This window comes from Rousettus aegyptiacus, unplaced genomic scaffold (genome assembly GCF_014176215.1).
Source record: "Rousettus aegyptiacus isolate mRouAeg1 unplaced genomic scaffold, mRouAeg1.p scaffold_m13_p_15, whole genome shotgun sequence".
Taxonomy (NCBI): domain Eukaryota; kingdom Metazoa; phylum Chordata; class Mammalia; order Chiroptera; family Pteropodidae; genus Rousettus; species Rousettus aegyptiacus.
The window spans coordinates 12,676,166-12,686,772 of record NW_023416290.1 but is presented as its reverse complement, the minus strand read 5'-3'; the positions used below and the strand labels follow the sequence as shown (position 1 = coordinate 12,686,772).

Below are 10,607 nucleotides of genomic sequence, written 5' to 3'. Positions count from 1 at the left end.
CATAAAAAATGTAAGTTAAAATAGGAGGTAGAGTATTAGCACATATATTTATAAAGAAAAAAATAATCTGGACCAAGATACCCAAATATATAGATAGTAGAATTATTAGTGATTTTTCTTTTGAAATTGCCCCCATATTTTCTGAATTTCCTACAATAAGCATCAATTACATCTATATTAAAATACAGTTTTAAAAACAAACATTTTTACATTATAATATATATGCACACACCTACACGTGTAAAAAAAAGGTGAAATATTATATTAACAAAGATTATCTCTGGATTGCGAGATTATGTTTGGTTTCTTTATTCTTTTCTGTAAGCTCTAGATTTTCTCCAACACATGACTTTTATAAAAACGTTGAATAAAAATATTGTTCAAAAGAGCATAAGGAAACAACATATTTTCTAAAAGCTAGTAGAAGCCATTTTCTCAATAGATGTCCCAAAATATGATGACCCCTCCCCAAGAGCCCCCAGTAGAAGACCCTGTAATATTCATGTATTGAATCATGTGTACCATTAGGTCATAAAGCAATTTTGTACAGTCCCCTAATCCTGCTGGCAATTGCATTTGCATGAATAACTAGTATTCCCTATTTCTATTTATTTGTTTGTTTGTTTAGCAAGGCAACCCTTGATTGACCTCACAGATTGCAAGGACTTTGTCAGTGTACAATCCCTTATTTTCTATATTTATATTTTAACGTCTACAGCACCTCTTCCTATGTGGTCTCCCATCCAAGTATTAACCAGGCCCGACCCTGCTTAGCTTCCGAGATCAGATGGGATCAGGCTTGTTCAGGGTGGCATGGCCGTAGACTATTCCCTATTTTTAAAGATCATGATGTAGTAAGTTCATTTTTTCCATCAACGCCGGACTCCTTTTCCCTGCTGCCGGAGGCTTTGGCTTTCTCATGTGTGCCTTTGCTTCTCTTTGCCCTTCGTTGGTGCCACTGGACATCTTGGCAGGAGATTGTTTCTAATCACAGCTGCTGATGTTAGATGCAGTTATTGATTCGAAGTGCTAGCTTTTCCAAAACGCAAACTCCAGTTTCTCCTTTGTTATTTGGAAGGTTATTTGAAAACCACTACCCACCCCCTGACGCGCACAAAGTAAAAATTTCAAATTAGCAGGCAGAGCCAACCGAAAAAAGAAGAAAGAAAAATAGGCCCAATTTTAGAGAGTCTGAGCAAGCCAGAGAAAGATTCCTTAACTAATCTCAGTATTCTGAATGTGGGAAGAACATTAGTCACTTTTTGGTTTCTCTTGAATTGGGCTGTACAAATTCTTTATAAACTGTTACTGCAACAACTTAAAAAATAATCTTCCTCCAAAAAAGTGTGCTTTTCTTATTTAAAAAAATAATTTTTCTTTGTTTTCTTCTTACATGATATGACAAAAGTCATGTTTTTGCATTCCCCCTTTTTTCACCGTAACTTTTGATTGAAGTCATTGTATGAAAAAGGAGAATAAGTCCCAAGAAGAAGTAGATGCCAAATGCCACAGCAAAGTCACCACTCCTTTTGGCTCTTCAACTGATTTTTGTGACTATATTTCCTGCCAGTGCTCAGACCAGGGGCCATGCCTGCTTAACACAATCAAGACAGCAAACTGTACTATATTTAATTTCTTTGAAGTGTGGTAATTATTGCTAATTATCATCTTGCTTAGTAATTAACAACTGGTGGCTGTAAGCTAACTTCCTGCATCCCCAAGCCCTGTGGCTGCAGAGGAGTAGAAAGTGTGTTATTTGGTGGTTATTTCATATGTGAACACCAAGAAAGGCATTGTTACACTGAGAGGGGACTCTCACAGAAACACAGTGCAAGCTAGACTTCTGCTTTACGAAGTTATTTCTTAAGGTATTGATCCAAGAATTTATTTTGCATACTGATTAAATATGTAAAACTGCTTGAAAATTTTCCTCCTCCCAATTGTCTCTAATTAGTATTTTGTACTTTCAATTATCTATCAATTTTAAATCTGCCCTCCTTCCTTTCTTCATATTTTTATCAGTCTGTGATTCCTTTTTATCTTTAAGAAAGGATCTAGTGTTACTTCCTTATGCAAGTCAAGTAACGTAATGCTACTGCCATTATTACTAGTAACGGTAACTATGACAATAATAATAATGATAATTATTATAATGTGCCAGGCACTGGTTTAAATTATATATTCATTCAGTTCCTACATCAGATCTATAAGATGGATCCTGTTATTGCCCCAATTTCCTACTGAGGACACTTAGAACCAGAAAAGGCAAAGGACAAAGCTAGCAAGAAGCAGAGCTGTGAGAGAAACCAGACCGTCAGGCCCTTGACTCAACACCTTTCATAATTCTGTACCAGTTCTCAAGGTAAAAGTCTTGAATGTAGTGCCTTGTATAGAATTAGTGCTCGACAACTCTGGGTTGGATCTAATCATTCACATATTATGTAGATAGAGTCCTTACCACTTGTAGCGATAAATTTTGGAAGTCCTTATGTGCATAGGTTTTGGATTCTTAATTAGACATTTAAGTTTGGAATGGTTTCTTCAGCTTCTTTTTTTACTGACTGTAGTAAATAAGACATCCATTATTTATGAAAGTGTAGATTAGCTCCTTGTTTTCTATGTCATAGAGTAAGAAACAGGGAAGAGAAATAGATGACATTATATGTAGAAACATGTCCAATGATTTGCTTCATCAGTTCAGTTTATAAACATCTGTTAATTTTTAACAATTAATCACTTGAGCAAGGAAATGATTATATCAGCAATGAAATCCTGGCTGTTTCTCTTGAAATCCCTTCACACTAAAGGCTCGAGCACCCGTGGACTCGCTCCTCTGAGGCCCAGCCTGCCCTGCCTTGAACACCTCAGGGAAGGAGGACCTGGAATGGCAGCACTGCCATTGCCTATTGCTGCCCCTTGGGTCATCTTTGTCTGGGAGGCACCAGCCCACTCTGCCAACTTGCCTGCGATGCTCACATCTCTGCCAGCACTGCGAGAGTACCCACGTTCCAGCTCTCTCCACTCCACACTCATGGGCCTGGCCATCATTTCCCAAGCTCCAACTACTGTGCCAGTGGGACTGAGTCAGTAGAAGCTTCCAGAATTTGGCATGCACAGTGGAAAACAAACAAACACACAAAAGCTGCCTGTAATGAACCCTTAATCCCTTGTAGAGTAAGCAAGACATTAGCCTAGATTCTTCCTTTCCTCAGGATAATTTAATTTTAGCAGCATTATCACTATTTCTTGCCATTGAACTCTAAGTGAAGCCTCCGCATCACCCCAGCGGCTCTCCTTATGTCTGAGGACGCCTTACAACCTTCTGTAAATTGGTCATAGACCTCAGCTCTCTACACCAGGGGGAGAGAGAGAGGGAGGGAGAAAGATTTCTGTGTCATACTAAGAGCAAATTTTTGAACATGTTCATTTCATAGTTCTCTTAATTCCAGGGGTATCTCTTTGCCTCTTATATTTACAACATTAAGAAAAATATTGGAAAAAATCTTCCTAATAAGCCTGTTCCTAATGGTCAGGGACCTCCATTACTAAATCGAAGGGTACCTAACACTTCAAGTTCCCGCCTTCGGTGGACTTTGTTGTCCTTTATTGGAATTCTGTTTGGACGAGACATCACCACCCCTGCCCCTTCGATAAAGTATAAAATAACTGGAAGAGCAATACACAATAGGACCGCCCAGAGAGAGCGATAATCAATAAACAATAGATGCACCGAGGAAGACAAGTAAACTAACACATATGTCATCCCTGATCATGGGCAGAGACATTGTTGTAGGTAACTGACACGCATAGCAAGATGTCCTGCCTGGAGGTGAAGTTGCGCATGTGCGTGCAACGTGAGCACACGTGTATGTGCTTATGCTATAGCAAGAGAAGTGGCTGGTATTGGGAGAAAGGCTGGCATAGCACCCTGGACATAAGTGAAACCACACTTCGACTGATGTGCTTGCTGTACCTCTGTCGAAAGTCAGGGGCAGGGGTGGTGATGTCTCATCCAAATTTTTGTGTACTTCAACACAAAAATCCTTTTTTTGTTACAGGTTTCTCAAAGAAGCCAGCAAATCCAGGCAGATTTTGATGAGGGACAGTATCAGGGCTCTGGATCCAGGAGACAGCAGGTGCCTGACCCAGCCATGACTCTACCCTCTGAGGCCACATTCCTACCTGAAAGACACCTGTGCAAAATAAGGAGAAAAATGAGTGCCAGTCTCATGCCATGTTCTGGGCTCACTTCTAGAGGCCAGTTGTTACCTTGCCACCAGCAAGTAGCAGTGCCCAAAATGTCCTCTTCTTTAACAACAGGCTAGTGACAGAGGTTTGAACATAGACCTTTCTGATCTTAAAACTCATGTTGAACAATGCCGTGATAAGGAAATAGCAAGTAGGTTTTGACTTAAGGTTTAATTCTGATCACCTGACAGCAGCTGCATTTAACATTGTATTAAGGATTTGATATCATCGTCAGGGGCCACTTCTGAAATGCCCCTGAGTGTTTGCCATAGGCTGGGGAGGAGAGAACTGAAGTACTTGAGTCAGACACCCCCATCTCAGCGATGCTGTTCCAACCTCTTCACCCCAAACTAACAGAACAACAGCAGCAAAGCGTTCCTACACTTGCTGCCTTATAAACAGATCAACCAGATTATCTCATGTTAGCCATGTATAAAAATGAAATCCAAATTTCATTTAGAGCGAAACTTGCTTTTGACAATTTCTTTAAAAATGTGTTCCCATCTGGACAATTTAAAAAATAATAAGCCCAGGTTAATACATATACATATATAGCACTTGAGGTTTCACTGCTTTTTCTTCTCTCGAATTTTCTGTTGAGAGGGGAAATCTACTAATGGCAGAAAGACCCTGATAAATATTTGTGTTCTGGATAATACCTTATCATAGGCAAGATGAATGCTAGTTAAGAAAGCAAAGGAGATGGGAAGACAGTGAGGTAGTCCACTTCAATTTGGAGAATATTCTGAAACAATTCGTATAAAATATGGCAGTTGTTTTGGGGTTGGGCAGTTCGATATATGGATTCTTCTGCAAGAAATGGAAAGATCATCTAGAAATGTACAACAGAGATGTGCGCAAAAGCTGAGTTGAAACAGACAACACAAGTTCCGAAAACAAGCAATAGGCAAGAAGTCATGGAAGAAAACTGTAAACATAATGAAACATAATTCTTTTTCTGCCTTAGGAACTGTAGAACTCAAAATTAAAGTCATTGGTGTTTTTCTGCCTTACTTTAATGTTAAATAACAGGAAATTCACTGTTGCAATACATCCTTAAGCTATTTAGACAGTTTCTACGTAAACCTTTTGTTGCTTAAATCTTAGTTGTTAGATTTGAATAGATATTCAGCAGAGGTTCTGAGGAGGTTACAGTCAAAACATTACACATGTGAGTTTACAATATTAATCTAAATATAACTCAAAACACAAGCAAAGAGAGTACTGAAAGACGAAAGAAAGGAAAAACAAGGAAATAGGATAAGGGAGAAGTATAGCTCTCTACCTACCCACATCCATTAGCAGGGGAGGAAAAAAAAAAAGGAAGACAAGGAGGAAAGGCAGGAAGGCGGGAAGGCAGGAAGGAGAAAAGGAAGAAAGGAAGGAAGGAAGGAAGGGAGGGAGGGGAAGAAGAAGAGAGGGAGGAAAGAAATAGAAAAAATAATGTAGTTAAAATTGCTTTCTTTTTTCAATGTTAACTTAAATCTATACTTTATTCGTATTTCATTTTTCAAGTTGAGGTTACATTGGATTATAATATTATATAAATTTCAGTTGTACAACATTGTAATGTGACATCTGTATATACTACAATATGCTCACCACCAAAGTCTAGTTTCCATCAGTCACCATATTTTGACCCCCTTTACCCATTTTGCCCTCTCCTCACCCCCTTTCACTCTGATAAGCACGACTCTGTTCTCTACATCTATGAGTTTGTTTTTGTTTGGTTTTGTTTGTTTTTATATTCCACATATGAGTGAAGTCATACAGTATTTGTCTTTCTCTGTCTGACTTGTTTCACTCAGCATGATATCCTCAAGGTCCATCCATGATGTCTTGAATAGCAAAATTTCATCTTCTTCTATGGCTAAATACTATATATCATATCTTTGTCTATTCATCTGTTGATGAACAGAGTTAGGTTGTTTGGCTATTGCAAATAATGCTGCTATAAATATATGGGTGCATGTATCTTTTTGAATTAGTGTTTTAGTATTTTTCAGATAAATACTCAAAAGTGGAGCATTTGAATCAAAACCCCAATTGCATTTTTTCACAAAGTAGAACAAAAATTTCTAAAATTTGTATAAAACCACAAAAGGTGCCAAATAGCTGAAATAATCCTGAGGAAAAAGAACAAAGCTGGTCACTGATTTCAAAGCTGCAGTAATCAAAACAGTATAGTATTGGCAGAAAGACAGATATACAGACCAATGGAACAGAATTGAGAACCCAGAAATAAACCCACACATAAATGAACAACTAATTTATGACAAAGGAGCCAAGAATATACAATGGAGAAAAGAAACTCTCTTTAATAAATGCTGTTAGGAAAATTGGACAGCCGCATGCAAAAAAATGAAACTAGATTACTATGTTATCCCATATGCACAAAAAACAACTCAAAAAAGATTAAAGTTTTGAATGTAAGACCTGAAACAATAAAATATATAGAAGAAAATGTAGATGCTGAGCTCCTGGACATTGGTCTTAGAGGTACATTTATAGATTTGACTCCAACAAAGAGAAACGAAACCAAAAATAAACATATGGGATTACATCAAACTAAAAAGCTTCTGCACAGTTAATAGCATTATCAATACAATAAAAGAAAAACCTACCAAGTAGGAAATGATACTTCAAAAAATATATCTGATAAAGGGTAAATATCCAAAAAATATAAAGAACTCATACAACTCAATGACAACAACAACCAAAAATACCAAAAATCCGACTAAAAAATGGGCAGAGGATTTGAATAGACAGTTTTCCAAAGATGGGCAAAGGCACATGAAAAGATGTTCACCATCACCTATTATCAGGGAAATGCAAATCAAAACCGTGAGATATCACCTCACACCTTTTAGAATGGCTATCATCAAAAAGACAAGTAACAAGTGCTCGCAAGGTTGTGGAGAAGAAAGGACCCTCATACCCCATTGGTGGGATTGCAATTGGTACAGCCACTACAGAAAACAGTCTGGAGAATTCTCAGACAATCGAGACTAGAACTACCATAAAGTGCTTTCTGTGGCTGATTCTACAAATAATGTTAAAGCAGATTATAGAGAGGTTGCTGGGCCTTGAGCTTCTTACATCAGGAAAGGCTAGTTTCTGTAACAACAATCAAAAAAAAAAAAACACCAATTCTCAATAGCTTAATATGATAAAGATTAATTGCTTGGCAACACTATAGCCCATGTGGGTTGGGAAGCTCTCCTACAAGCAGGAGACACAGAAACTCAGCTTGTTTTCATCTTGAGTTGCTGCCATCTTTACTAACTGCAGGAGGGAAAACGCAAAAGAGAATCTCATGAGGATGATCCCGGAAGTGGCAAACATTCCCTTGACCAGAACAGAGTCCTGCGTTCTCCCTCTAATCAAAAACAGGCTGGGAAATGTAGTTGCACTATGCGTCCAGAAAACGGAAAGAGATTCGGTGAACATCTAGCCCGTCTCTGTTGCAGCATGTGACCATGCTGTGACCATCCAGTTTAAAGACAAATGACAGAGAAAGAGAAACTTTACTCTCTATAGAAGGTAAAGTTCCTTTTGTTAAATATCTTTTGGCCTGAATACTCATAATAAATGTCCATATCAAATGATTTAGATTAGCTATAGCTAAGAAGCTGCTCTGATTTCTTTGTAGACTCATTGCCATTTGAGTGTTGCATTCCCTGATGCACGTAAGCGAGCCCCGTTGGGTCATCCCGATGAGTCCCCACTCATCCTTTTCTGAGGGCTGGATTAGCAGGCAGAGTCCAGGTACACTGGACCATGTCACCACTCAAGAAAAAGATGGAGAGACTTTTCTTGGAGATGACATAAAATACATTAAAGGACTTCTTTTCAGTAAAGTTCAGTTATTTGGGGGTTATTTTGTATTCTATGTCTTTAAAAAAACTGTTATGTTTAAATTTTGATAAAAACTCACTTTTTGATTTTTACGTTTTATAAATCATTTACTAGTTTTACACAGGTGGATAAATTTGTTTTTGAAAAAAATGTGTTTTTCTTTTTTAAATGATCTTCCCTAATTCCCAATCACATAATGATAGGAAAAACTAATAAATTTGAAGCTTTCATACTTGAAATCAAAAGTTACACTTTTATATTCTTATAATTATGTAGAAAAGAAAAGAGAATGCAATTACCAGAGTAAATTTAGCTTTTGTATAAAAGAAATCTATGGTAGAACTATAATTATTATAATAGCATAGTAAATATTCAGTTTGTAACTTGTAGCTATTTTTCAGTATGATCATTATAGCGTTGCTATTACTAGAACCAATTTACTATAGTTTTACTAAGCAAAATATTAGTTACTCTATTTTTTATGTAATAACTATGGTTCGTTATAGTTTTATGACAAAACTAGGATGCTTTTATAATACATTTTATTACGTCGTACTTACAAGTGAGATAGGGAAAATTTTAGCTTATTTTTAGCTTGGCTTGGCACTTATATTACAACTTAAAGACGTCACTTGAGCTTCCTTCATATTTGCTTTCCACGGTACAAAAAATGGTAATCGTTAAATAAAAATAATCCTGCTGAAAAAGATCATCTAAAATCCAGTCCTCATGAATGTACTTATTTTTACTCTATGGATGAACCAAAGTGAAATATGATCCCTCTGCTGCTGAGTATATGTTGAGATACTTTCCTTCACTACAAATAAATTATTTATAATAAAAATATATATTTGCTCTCAAAAATTAAATAATAAAGGCTGGGCTAAGTCTGATCTTTCAGCTTCAGATCCTCCCCTCGTAGGAGTGTCCTCCGCCAAGGATAGTAAGCTTCTGTGTGTTCTAAAGACAAAGCTATTCGTGGGATCATTTATGTTAGTACCCACCCACCTCAAGGCACTGCTCCTTTCCTGGTTATAACTAACATTAAATAGCACAATTAATACAATAGTCGAGTATTGTGCAATATGTAAAACCTGTTATTTTTCGATCGTCTTGGACTTTCCAATGGTGACGTTTCTTTCTGTTAGGGAGTTAGTCACTTTAGGTGCGCATTGACTTTTTTTGTTTTGCATTCTAATAAATTACTACTCTAGAAAAATAAATAAAGTAGTAGATTACTAGGAGGCTGGCTATGCACCAACCTTTTCTCTCTGAAGTTTGGAACTATTAGGGAGAAAGAATGGAGATAAAGATAGATCAGGATGTCAGGTGTATCAGTGAAAATTTTTACTGGGGAAGTACTTTGAATCCATGCCCAAATCCTTCTAATACTCATATCTTAAGAAACCTCCACTCCCCAACACTAGTTGCAGGCAGAACTGTAGAGGGTCCCTAGCTAGGAAGGCACTTCTCATGTAGTAGGGAGACAAAGAACATTCTGAGGGCAGGCTTCTCTAAATAAATCAGGACTGAGGTAAGCATACTTGGGTGCTTCTTTTAAATTTATCAATCAAATAAATTAATAGAAAGAGTAATAAAGTGAAAATAGAGCAACCACCGCCTCCCGTTGTTTTGAAAAGGTCCAAGAATGAAATAATCAGCCTGAGACAATGTGCAAAAAGATAAATGGTTTTAGAGTCAGGCTACTTAGCTTTGAATTCTCATTCTCTCTCTTGTTGGCTCTGTGATCCTGGGAAAGCTACTTAGTACCTCCCATCTTCGTTTATAAACTAAGTATAAAAAATACACTTCTTCACATGGAAGTAATGTAGCTTTATATTAAAAAAAAAAAAAAACAACTTCCTTTTCCCTCCTTGGCATTCAGGGAGGCTTGTTTTTCAGATCATGTGACTATATTCTAGGCAATGAAGCATTTGGCAGAAGTGAAGTTCCCTATTTCTAGACCTGGCCCATAAAACTTTCTACATAATCTTCCACATTCTTTATTTCTTTGTTCTCTAGTCAAATCCAATGGATCCAATGTTAGAAATTGAAGCTCCATAACTCAGCATCTCAACAATAATCCAACTTTGTAATATGAATCATATGGATTTTATAGAGTAAAATATGTCCCCTAAAATATATCTTATTTCTCATAACCCAAAAGTAATTTTTGGTAGATTTCTATGGGAAAACAGCCAGAAACGATACAATGAATGGAGATTAAAACTTGGCAGAAACAAAGAAATTAAAATGAATAAAGTAAAAGGCTACAGATCAATACTATTATAATTTATAGGTAAAATATGATCAGAAAATAGTATTAACATTCTTGTCTAAGTGAGAATCATTTTTCTTCCCTTCAAAGGTTTATACATAGTACGTCAGCTTTATACAGTGATAAACTAGAGTGTTCATTAGTCATCTAAGGAAAAAAAAAGCTTGACTAGCCTTTCAATGATTCTGATGAAATGATGTTTTAAAAGCCTTAGATCATTAAA

General features: G+C 36.8%; 1 pseudogene; it reads right to left on the bottom strand.

Moving 5' to 3' along the window:
• Positions 1-709: 709 nt before the first annotated feature.
• Positions 710-825, bottom strand: LOC118612121 (annotated as a pseudogene).
• Between the last annotated feature and the right edge of the window lie 9,782 nt (positions 826-10,607).